An 11,162-nucleotide genomic window follows, 5' to 3' on the forward strand; every position below is an offset into this window, starting at 1 on the left:
CTGGAAGGAAAAGGAAAACAACACCAGCATAGAGTTGTGCAAATTGCTGTATGGATTAGGTGGGTAAAAACCCTGTGTGTTTATTATATGAAACCCAGGCAGTAAATGAGCAATAAACAAATCCTGAGTTTAGACGACTTGTGGAAGAGGGAGGAGTCACAGGCTGGGTTTTGCTGGGACTGGATTGATGTGCTGGACGGCAGAGTCTTAGGGAGACCAAGCTGCTGTCCCACTCATGGCAGGCACATGTCTCTTCCTCCTCCTCCAGCACCTTACCCACCAGGAGAGCAGCTCTGGTGCTTTTGGGGGCAAGTACCACTATGCCAAAGGTGCTGCATCACACACTCACTGTCCCTGCTCCACAAGCAGCTCCCAGGGGCATCAGGAAGTTGAGGCAGCTCCAATACCACTGGCCTGGGCAAGGATGGGCACCCACCTCTCCATTTCTACCCTCCCTTCACTATCGAGTCACTTCTACACAGAGTGTTGTTTCACATGCTTACTGCATGTTTCTCTGAAGCTCTGAAAATCTTGAGGCCTAAAACTGAGCACTTAACATGTGCTCATCAGTAGTTTTTCATATACAGGTCTAGGCTTTGGCTGGAGTCATGCACTCATTAGGTTCCCTGGGGCAGGCTCAGCAGAGAAGACCTTCTTGTTTCTGTGTGCATCCTGCAGCTGCCTGAAGCAGGAATATATTAAATAATTCAGTCCTGCCAAGAGACACAACCCTGTGGGAAATAATTTATACAAGTGTTGTTGTCTGTTAATGGAAATCTTCAGGAAGAAAAAGAAAATGTACACTTCTATTAAAATGAAAAAGGAGTGTGTCCATCTCATAACTCCCAGTAGCTATGCCAGGAGTCCAACATGCAAGAGACGAGAGAGCTCCAGTGATTTTAGTATGCTGGTCTGAGGTGCTTTATAAAAGCTGAATTGATCTGAGGGAAAATGGAAACAGGTGCAAGAAAACCACTCTCTGCCTAGCACAGGAGACCTAATCAAGCAGGCAGGTGAACTCACCAGTGCCCTGAAGTACTAATAAACAAAAAAATCTCACAGCAGTATGAGCAGGAAGGAGGAAAAGGTTGGACAGGGCTAATTTGGGAGCCTACAGCAAATACCTGTGAACTCAACCTGGCAGCACAGCACTGGTGGAGAGGCAAGTTGGGGTCACCCAACACAATTTTAGCCCACCAGGTCATGGGAACCGTGACAATAGCATTCCATCAGCTTATGCAAACCTTCGTCTCTCTTTTTCTCCTATTCCATTTCTCTCTCCTTTCCCTATTCATTTTCCTTATGAGTTCAGAAAGGACAGTTTCTACCATCTGTGAACAGACCAGCTGGCAGATCATGCAGCCTTAGCTGTGACTGATACGACAAATGTGTGATAAATAAATCCAGCATGTTTTTGTCCTGTTTACATTCTGGATGCCTCTTCACTTAAATGCAGCCACATCATGAGAGGCAGGGGTTTTTTGCTAAAACCTCAAAAGTGCGTTAGTAAAGCTAGAATTACCTAAAAGGCTCTTAACTTCAAGAGACACTTCAAGACACTGCAGAGCTGCAACCTTTATCATTCTAGTTAATAGAAAAATCCTCTCAAGTGTTTTGTACTGGAGAAGTATTAGTTTCTGGGACACGTCAAGATCATTGGGAAAAATGAGATAAGTAGAAACACGTACAATCACTGGAGTCAACAGGTACGTTTCTTAACAAAACGTAGTGTCAAGCTTTAGTTTCCTAAAATCACAAGGGCCCAATTTTATAGAGAGACAATTAAAAGATAAGCCCATGCTAATTCAGAACTTTGAGTAGTGTTACCTGAGTACATGCTTTTTCCAGGTGCTAGCAGCTATTTGCTGAACACCATCACACATATTTCATCACAGTAAAAAAAATCTTAAAGCTCTTTGGGAATTTATTCTGATGTTTCTGTTTAAAATTGTTATTCCTTTGTTCATAAGAAATGGGTGACCATAAAAGCATCGTTTGCTTTTAAAACACAGTAATGTTATTGGATTTTACTTTGACATAAACGTTCTTGATGTCACAATATGTAAAGCAACATTTTCAACAGGCTAAAGCCATTTTCGAAGCCATATCATTTCCTAAACATACTTTTTGATATTGTCATTTTTCCCCTCTGAAATGTATTTCATGCTGTAGCACTTGTCAGCTTGAATTTACAGCCACATCTATCTTTTAAAGCCAAGTTTGCAGATTCCAGCAAAGGATAACAGACAAGAAAATGGTTTCTCTGGCACAACTGCAAAAATATTACCTGCTGCTCACTTTGACTGTGAATTTCCTCAAAGGTTGGTTTCAGTAGCAAAATTTTGAAGGAGGACATTGGATCTTTTTTGTTTGTAAGCTGCTGTTCACACCCTGCCCTAGCACAACAGAAGTCCACTCTGGAGGGTCTCTGGATGCGGCCCCACAGAAGGTATTTTAAATAGTATTTGTAGACCTCCTTTTTCTCAAGGTCATATCATAGTGCTGATCTATGTAAAGTTCTTAAAGTCTTCATATAAAGTGCCACTACATCACAAATCTCAAACCTATTTCTTCAGCAGCAATGTGCCAAGCTATCAAGGTCTGTATGTGCTGCAGTTACACAAAGAGGAATGAGACTGTTGCAAAGGGGGATGCAAGACACTGCTCCCCCCACTTTGACAGTGTTTGTAGCTTACACACAGCACTGAAATGAGGTGTAGGCAGTGAGGTAAGGTGAAACATGCACTTAAGCATACCTACTGATGCCACTGTAGGCTTGATCAGCTCATGCTCTTGTCATTACCTGAGGAAAGGACAGTAAACCTACTAGAAAAAAAAGGACTGATGATGTCAAAACTTTCATCCATCTCCCAAATATTTTCTAGCTGAAGGCACTAGCCAGCACTATCACAGCTCTAGAGAGGTGACTATGAAGGGAATGACCTTCACGTGCAGAAGGAGAAAGGGAATAATCTGTTCTCCAAAAACATTCAGGATGTGAGCAGAAGGAATGAGCTAAGGTTTTTGAGCTAATGAGCTCAATGAGCTAAGGCTCACTTGGCAGGAGATAAATAAGAAACACTTTCTGACAGTAAGAAGAGCAAAATTGCTCAGATTGCCTCAAAAGCATATGGGATCTTTTTCTTCAAGATTTTAAAGTACAGGCTAGTCAGTGTTAACCAGGAATGCCACAGGCATCTTACCTTGGAAGAAAACTGAGTGGTCATCTCCTGAAATGACTGTTCCCTGGAGAGTCTCTGAAAATGTTTGGGGAACACAGTGGTAGGTAAGTAACATCCTAGGCACCCCTTCAAGCCTGGGGCCTTCCCTTGGCAACACTTGCCTCAAGTCTGTCATTTGTAATTTTTTCCCCCCCTTCTGCACACCCCTGCAGCAAACAGCCTGGACCCGTGGCCCAGAGCTCATGGCTAATGTGCAGTTTACAGCCCAGGCTACAGGAAGCTGAGTACACAAGTCCCAGACTCATTGCACAAAGTCTGGTGGATCTCAGTGGTCTTCTGACCTACACTCACTGCAGTACCAGGCTGGCTAGAAAAAAAAGTAATTAATAATTGTATCCATTCACTGTATCCATCATATACAAAATACTTACAAGGTGCATTCTTGTACATGGTTATAAGTAAAAAGTGCCATTTGTGATTCAATCTCCAGCTGCCCTTAAACTCGTGTCTCAGACAGAAAGCATTTCATCTTTTGAGTACCATCTACTGGCACTTTGGGTACTAACAAGCACTCAGCACCACAGTAAAAAATGTTTATGTTGATGCATTTTAGCCTGAAGCAGGTTATATGCTGGCCTCCTGCAAGATGGGAAAGGAAGCTGTCACTCTCTAGCAAAACAAAAGTCCAGATGAGAGAGTCTGAACCCATGCTAGTGCACAGAGCAGCACCCCTCAGTCCCTTGCTGCTCCCACTACTCCCTCCAGCTACTAGGGATTTTTTCTTTATGTTTCTCCTGTTGAAACAAACCCACTTACAAAGACTGACTTTTTAATTGCAGGTTAATTCAAGCCTCTTAAAAATGACTTTGCAGCAATGACAAAATAACTCCTGTCTCCCTGGCTGTTTTAAAACCACCACCAACAGCCATCCTTGCCTTTCCCTGACTAAGGATTTCCTCTTGCAATATTTTTTTCCATACTGCATAATTCCCCTCTCCAGGCTAACCTTTTTAAAAATAAACTTACTTGGGGGAATCTACCCAATTAGACATTTAAGTCAATTAGGCTGATTGACAGCTGGAATCTCTCTAGTATGTCCTTAATTGTGAATGCAAACACTCAGCTGGAATAAATACCTGCCTCGTAAGGACTTGGTGAGGCTTAATTAGTTAATGTTTGTGAAGAGCTTGGAGCACATGAAGCACTGTACAAGCGCTAAGTGCTGTTCTCACTGTTCCTAGTAGTGGAGGCTTCAAAGCTGGACATGGCTAAGGCAAAGTGGAAGGGTTTCAAGACCAGAAGGTGACCCTGGGGACTACAGCTGCAGGAGTAAGAGGACAGACTGATTTCAGGCAGGGCTTTACTCTAACTAAATATTGTTGCCATTCTGCATTCATGAAGCCTCTCTTGTTCTTCAGCAGGGTGGCAGCAGCTCCTGACCTCCAGACCTCCACACCAGCCCTTATTGCCACGCTGGAGCCAGCCTGAGTTGAGCTTGGCTGGCAGGACAGGAGTGAATCCTGGATCCTGACTATCCTGCACCCCATGCTCCAGCATTCCTTCCAGGAAGGAATTCAGGTTACTGTGCTTTTGTAGAAGGCCTATTGCAAGGCCTCTGAAGTTCCCCACAAGTACCACTGTCATTATTACTGCCGAACACAGATGTAGGAAACTTTCATGTTAACAAAAAACCTTCATACACCTCAGCAATGCCAAATATCTCTTCCCAAACACAGCAGCATATATAACATGTCACTTTGCAAAGCTAAATATCTGTGAACATATGGAGTTAAATACAAATCCTGTTTTGCAAGTTGTTTCTTACCAAAAAAGACCACGTTCAAAAACTAGTAACACTATTAAGTATAGCTAATATACCAATGAAAAGAAAAATAAGGGTTTTTTCAGGCCATGCAGAACTGCCCTGGTCAAATTTGCAAATGTGTATGTGCACTGAAAAGCTTCTAGTTTAGGATTCAACAAATACAATTTGGACCAATATAAAAAAAATAAATTCCCCAGAATCCAAACCATTGTAGCCTGCCACTAAGGAGGGTTCCACTTAAAAAATAAAGGTGTTCCATCCCTATCATTCCTCTACCTGTCCATTTGACATTGAAAACAAATTGAATTACAGCAAATCTGGGTTCCTGATGATTTACCTTACCAGCGTGAAGCTGCTGAATTCTTTGTCTATATTCTTCTCAGAATACTTCCTACAAGGTCTGTCCAAGAGTTCATCCAAAGTATCCTCTTGATAAAGGCTGGTTAGTTGTTGGTACAGCTTGTAGCAGTCCCATCACTGAGTAATTAAAACAACAATCTGATTACTCTATTTTTGATAGCATATTTTGAATAATGTATTCTATTTTCTACTACATGGAAAAATTTCAACACTGGCAGGTAGCTCCAAGACTAGAGAAGAGCCAGCACAGAGTACAGCTTCTATATCATTAATTCATACATGGACCCCCAATAGAAGCTGCTAACCTGAAAAGCCTCAGAGGAAGACTTAGCACTCTATATGAAATTAAGCAATAGTTACATGCAACTAATTATCAATAGTTACAGGCAAGTAAGGGGCAAAATTTTCCACCACTGTACACCAGCTCAAATCCATTAAAATCCACAGAAAAGTCCCCAGAAATACCAGATGATCTTTTAAGTTCAAAATACATATTTTGGACAACATCTGTGAGTGAATCTTTGCTAATATCAAGTACATATGAGCCAAGTCTAATGGCAGAGAAACAGGTTTCTATTTTCCTTAAAAATTGGATCAACACCTGGCAGAAAATATTTTAAATGGAGGGTGAGATTTTCAAAGCTAATTGCTGCAAAAGCATAAATCCCTACTGTTCTTTCACAGAACGTGACAATCTAAAACCCTTTTTGGTGGCTTTTAAGATCCTACTCTGAGAGATTAAGACAAGAAAAATACATAAATAACCACAAAAGCAACACAGGATCCTTTTCAGTGACCATCGAATCCAGTGATCTGTTTTGGCATTTGGGTAACTGATTCACTTTTCTGGCCACGACAGGTCTTATCTGCACATCTTTGTTCAAATTCCCCTCATATTTCCTGCAATCTTTCCCCAAGTGAACTGTGTACCAAAACAAAGGGTTTTGAATAGTCTAATTTTACAACTTTAGAAGTTGTCTGCCATTAATGTATGCAAGGCTCCATTTGTCAAGAGGGGTTTGTTACCTTTACATCCTCACACCCAGCTTTGTCCCTTGAATATTAACTGTGTGATATTTGAAAGCACTTAAAAACAAATTTCCAGAAAGTTATTGCATGGCTGAATAATTGCTAAGTTATTAACACGTTGGAGCAGTTTTGGTTATAATTCTTTCAAGGGTACTTCCTCCTGTCTTGCTAGGGAACTGCAATCCAGGTAGGATAAAACTAGCAGTTGCTATGGTATCTGCTTGGAGCTAGTTATTCTCAGACACACAAAAATAACTGGGGAGCCATCTCAGGAATGTTACAAAACAACAAGGGAAATTATATTTCTTTATTTCACTATAAAGCTTTGTTAGATTTGTCCACAACATTGATTTACTTAAGAAAATAAATCATTTTGGAAAAAGTCACATTTTTCTTCAGCTTTTCATTTTATTTTTTTTTCTCCACATTTTTTCTTTCATCATCTTGTCTTCTAATGGTGAGGAGCTGCTTCCTATGGTGTCTCTCTTTTTCTCTTGAGTACAGAAAAGTAATACCCCACCAGGACCCATGCTGGCCTTTAGCAAAGCAGCCAACACGCTTGCATTTTTAAGGGCACAACATTGCACTTCAGTTTGAAATACTGGTCAATAATACATCTTTAACCCATCAGTCACCATGTGAACATTACTTTGGCCAGTTTCTTTCCAGCAAAGCTCAAATGAATAAAATTTCTTCAACCCATTTAACTCCGTTCTTACACTAGGCACATTGTTTTCTCCTGAGCCAATTAAATAACTAGCTTATACATTGAAGCATGACAATGTCATTAAGACTGTCCACATGGCAAGACTGCAAATGCCCAGGATCACAAAATCCCTCTTTTTGAAAAGTCAGCAAGAAAGTTTGCTTGATGACTTACCGGAGCAGTTAACAATAACACACTCCCATTTTCTAGAAAAATTGTCTTTGTTGCTGAAAAACCCGGCAGTGAGTATTCTCTAAAATGTTTTACATTGAAACTCTTTGTGAGAAATGCCTTCTTACAATACAGTTATTGTCACTGCAATCTAGAAAGTTTCACCAACTGACACAACAGTGATGACTCGGGAATAACCTCACACCACATTTTTCCAGTGATCAGAAGGAGCACCTCTTATTCATTCCCACACCCCTTATTCAATGCAGCTATCCTATACACTTTTGGAAGTTGACTCTTGTAGCACCTAAATTCTTATCTCTAGCAATGTACTGCATAGCTGTTTGCTCTCACTAGGGCAAATATTCTTGATGCTTCAACTGCTGAAACACTTACTACAGGAATAATCTTGCATTTCTCTACATTTGTAGGTGGTGTCAGCTCCACCTCAGCTTCTGGATTCGGAAAACAAAATATATTTCCAGTGACAGTTTTAGGTTATTAGCTATACTTTTTCTGTTTTTCCAACTGCTACATTTTCATAACAGCTCTAATTTCAAAAGTTGAAATTCTGCAGGAATACAACATCTGTCCATAACTCAAGACAACAGAATGAATCAGCAAACCTGGATGATACAAGGGGTCATCTGTTTTTAAAAGAAATAGCATCTAGCAATGACAACTTTAAAGTCTGATTTATTTATTTTTTAAATATTGCCAGACTCTGACTTCAACTACCAGTGACACAGGAAGCAGCTGAACCCCACTCCTAATAGCAAAGCGTTAAATTTAATTAGCTCCCTGTACATACTGTTAAAATGTGCTGCAATACATTTGTGTGATTATCATAAAAGTCAGTCATTCCTAACAGCCTTCAGTCACTCCAAGAGTAGTGAGGTGGCTGCGGTCTCTTTAAGTACCAGTATGTAACAAACAAGAGCCTGTACTGATTCTCACTTGCAGCCACTTTATCACACATGCTCACATGCATAGAAAGTAGCTTCTTTGAAAACACCATCAGTGTATTAGATACATTTTTATTTCCATTGCTTCAGTTGATCCAGCAGGCCTGCAGGAAAATACAATTTTAAGAACAGAACTGAAATATACACAAGCTACTAAGTGACTATATCCTTTGAAAAAGTCACTTTTGCAATCAACTCAATTTCAACTATGCCTGTTTTGCAAACAAAGCAGATCTGTTTCTAAACAAATTTTATGGAATAAGAATTAATGATGAGAGTATTCAGTTCTGTGTGTATTAAGCCTCAGTGAAGCCAGCTCTGTTTGTCCTGATTGCTCTAACATCTTAGCCGACATGATTAATGCAGTATGGGGACAAAAATAGTATTAGAATCTCAGCTCCAGTTTTGCAAATAATTGTGTTGAAAGGGATAACACAAAGCAGCAAAAACATTTGTAAGTATTCAAAGAACTGCAGCACTAGAATAGGTCTAAGTGTAAATGGAGGTGCACCCAATACTTAATGAAATTTAAACCATTTAAAATGAGCATTTGCCAAATAGGTAAATCGTCAGAACAGAAAAGAAAAAAAAAAATCCCAATTTGTTTGAAAGAATATTGAAATATAACATCTACAATATAGTTCTGTAATGGTCAGAGGGGGGAACAACCACTTTTCTACTGAAGTCACAGAATCACAGGATGGCTTAAGGGAAGGGACCTTAAAGATCATCTAGTTCCAATGCCCCTGCCATGGGCAGGGACACCTCCCACTAGACTGAATTGCTCAAAGCCCCATCCAGCCTGGCCTTGAGGGGACATCCACAACTTCACTGGGTAACCTGTTCCAGTGTCTTCCCACCCTCACACTAAAGAATTTTTTCCTAATGTCTAATCTAAATCTCCCCTCTTCCGGTTTAAAGCCATTACCCCTTGTCCTATCACTACATGCCCTTGTAGAAAGTCCCTCCCCAGGCTTTCCTGTAGCCCCCACTCAGTTACTGGAAGGCTGCTGTAAAGTTTCCCCAGAGCCTTCTCTTCTCCAGGCTGACCAACCCCAGCTATTTTAATTTAGAAAGTTACACCTTCCATCCAGTTGCAAATCAGCCACATTTTAGAACAGACGGTGCCAATATACACTGTAATCACAGCTGAAGTCCCCATATTCCCTTTGAAAGCAAGAATGTCAACAGTAAAAATTGTACTGGTGGACTCAGAAAGGACACAAGAATGCATGCCCAGAAGCATAAAAACAATTTTCCATATGTTGCTTAATTTAAGAGAAATCTAGGTGACAGACAAATAGTAGGAAGAAGATTTCAGACTGATGTCTTTGGGAAGAGCAGTTAGTAAGCACAGCAAACGGTATGAAATGTACCAAGACTCAGAGTCACATGTCCTGTACTCAGGTCACAACCACCCCATGCAACTCTACAGGCTTGGGGAAGAGTGGCTGGAAAGATGTCCAGCGGAAAAGGACCTGGGAGTGTTAGTTGACAGCCAGCTGAATATGGGTCAGAAGTTTGCCCAGGTGGCCAAGAGGTCCAAGGGCATCCTGGCTTGTATCAGAAATAGTGTGGCCAGCAGGACAAGTGATGTGATTGTCCCCCTGCACTCAGCACTGGTGAGGTCACACCTCGAGTACTGTCTGCAGTTTTAGGCCTCTCACTACGAGAAGGACATCAAGATTCTGTAACAAGTCCAGAGAAGGGCAGCGTAAGTGGGAAGAAAAAAGCTTGAGAAAAGGCAGTAGGTGATGAGGGGACCTTGAATAGCCTTAAAACCCGTGAGGGATTTTCACTGGGTTGTTTGTGGGTTTTTTTGTCTGAGTTCTGTCTACTCTTATTAACTTCCAACATCAGCAAGCAACACTTGAGGCTGAGCTCACCAAAATCATGTGTTCTCATTGGTTGAAGCAATTTAAACCATGAAGACTAGAGAGGCAGAGCAAGAACACTGGAAGCAATGGCAGAAAAGGAGGAAAGAGGTGAAAACCCTGAGAAGCACCTGGAAGCTTTTCCAGCCTCCAACCTGAAGGAGGGCCTAATGCCACGTTCGTTGCAACGCCAAAAAAATAGTCCATCAGCACTGTCACAACAGTGTCTGCACTTACAGATGCAATGTGACGACAACACACAGCACAGTCCATCTTTAGTCTGTCTGGGACTCAGAGAACTTGAGAAGAAAACACATTTGAAAAAAATAATTACTTTTATATTAATTACAAGCAAATTCTCTACCTTCTTCATTCTGAGTAAGGCTGTAACCAGGTTCTTAAAGGTGAAAAAGGCAACTCTTCACACAGTCTTTAAACTGTCAGATTCATCTCTGATAAAATACTTTTTGTCACTTCAAGCTTTATTCCTAAATGCCTATATTAAAAATAAGGTAATTACAAAATGTAATATTGCAAATCAGAATCCATTTTTCCACAGTTTCCTATCCAAAATAGCTTAAATTAAGAGAATATTAGTTATTACTAGTACTCAAAGACCACATAATGCACTTAGAATAAGAGGATATACAAAGCTTTAACTAGGGAAAGCACTTAAGTCCATTTTTTTTTTCAGGAAAAGGGAAAGTCTTCCTGACTCAGGGCCTCTAAAGCAGAGGTATTACATATTATATAGATACTACTTGGGCATAGAATTAAAGATTTGGCTGCTTTGTTTCACAAATGCTTGAATTCCACAGCAAGTCATATCCCTATATGTACTAAAAAAAAGCCAGTTCCATCAAAACTGCAACTCTCCTTTAAGTGTCAAGTTGTGTCTACTTTCTTACATCATTCTTTCAGCAAAACTGTCAGAAGTTGAAACAGAAACATGACAGTGCCTGACACTTCTTGGTATTCAGAAAGTTCACACAAAATATTAGCAGTCACCAAAGATAACATTATGGTTCATATAGTTATGAAAACGCTCTA

Source organism: Apus apus, chromosome 2, assembly GCF_020740795.1.
Source record: "Apus apus isolate bApuApu2 chromosome 2, bApuApu2.pri.cur, whole genome shotgun sequence".
Classification (NCBI taxonomy): Eukaryota; Metazoa; Chordata; class Aves; order Apodiformes; family Apodidae; genus Apus; species Apus apus.